The sequence below is a fragment of the Lissotriton vulgaris genome, chromosome 9 (genome assembly GCF_964263255.1).
Source record: "Lissotriton vulgaris chromosome 9, aLisVul1.2, whole genome shotgun sequence".
In the NCBI taxonomy this organism is placed as follows: Eukaryota; Metazoa; Chordata; class Amphibia; order Caudata; family Salamandridae; genus Lissotriton; species Lissotriton vulgaris.
Window position 1 is genome coordinate 931,871,089 of NC_141697.1, and position 1,689 is coordinate 931,872,777.

Genomic DNA, 1,689 nt, shown 5'->3' on the forward strand with positions numbered 1-1,689 from the left:
GTGGGTGAGAAATACAATAGCTGGTACAATGTTGGCCCTTTCACCAACGACTTGGTAGGTTGGACAGAAGGCCTGGCACCACAGATGCCTCCATGGACACGAGAGGGTTCCTTTGAATCTCAACACATGGCAAATGTGGAGATGGGCAACTTCCAGGGCATAGGGGATCCATACTGGCACTATACTTATATGAAGAAAAGTCTGCGCGATTGGCAAAAAGACACCAGAAAATATGATTCATGACTCCTGAATGCTTTGTTGAGACACCTTTGCCCAAAATGCCACTAATTCACAAAGGACCGTGTGTACAACTTTATGTACCATATCCCTATATGGACATAGAGAACCTTAAAAAACAATTGTGACCCCTTGTTGAAGGGGCTGAGAAGTGGCATCTCTTGAAAAACAAACTACAGGAAGCACTCTTGCAATACATGAAATCAAGAGTCTATTAGGTTCTCTCATAGGAGACGAGACAGACACACCTTTGAAAGCAGGAATACAAGACATGACATTGGCCCACCCTAAATAAGACGGAGGACTTGTTTGGAAGCATCTGAGATAAATGTAATGAGACAAGCCAGACATTGGATCCCTAATGACACAGACATTTCAGCCAAACAAGGAACCAGCCCAATATCTTAGCAGAATGAAGGAAACATGGAACCAGGAAGTTGGGACGTGACTGGAGGAAATGCAGTACTGTTTTATGATACCGTGAAAAAGGAACTACCAGCTGAAGTACAGGACAAACTAGACAACATAGTGGCCCTAGAAGCCAAGTCATGGACAGAGATACAAGCACACATAGTACACTTCTATAAGAAGAGGCAGGACAAGGGAAAGAACGAGATAGACAAAATAGAAAAAGCACCAGCCAAATTTGTCCAGCAGACGTTAGCAAGAAAATTAAGGGAGGAATTGCCACTGCTGCTACTCAATGAACCGCGGTATTCCTGGGTGTACTTCCTGCAGACATCACACTGCAACCCCAACCATATGCCTAGGTAAGAAACAACACAAATGGAAGAGGAGGGAGAGGAAGGTTTGGGGGTAATAGATCAAACAGATTCCAGAGTTGACAGTCATGCCACTATTGCAGGAAGCCAGGAAATTTCATTAGGGGCTATGGGTCTAGAAGAAAGATGAACATGATGGCCAGACAAGGGCAAGATATGGCCAACAAGTGGCACCATCCAGTGGCATTTGTTGTGCAACCCGCCATGAGTCCTCAAGTGATATACCTCCTTCAGTCCCAAATTCAATGACAATTTCCACCGCAGTTGCAGCCCCAGCAACTACAGCAACCCACATCCCAAATACGGTAAGGGTCACAACCAGTTATGCAGCCTGCCTTACAATAGCAGAGCACGCAAGGAAGGGGGGGGGGGGGACTGCCAAGGGAGGAAATCCCTTTCAGCAAAATTACATGGGAGGATATGCCCCATGAAGGTGTCCATGGAGTAGTCTCCACTCTTATTGGTAACCCACAGGCTTGAGAAGGAACCCACTGTGATGGTACCCATAAATGACAAGGAGTACAGCTTTCTCATCAACAATGGGGCCACAAGGTCCTATATCCATGAGAGAGTACTCTCACTTTCAGACTCTTCAATGGGTACACAGGGGTTCTCCAGGGCTGCGATGAGGGTTTCATTCACTACACCTGTGGAGATGGAAATAAAGGGG

At 46.1% G+C, this 1,689-nt stretch overlaps 1 pseudogene; it reads left to right on the forward strand.

Annotated features, from left to right (window-relative positions):
• Positions 1–239: 239 nt before the first annotated feature.
• On the forward strand, positions 240–1,007 carry LOC147692552 (uncharacterized; annotated as a pseudogene).
• Positions 1,008–1,689: the final 682 nt, after the last annotated feature.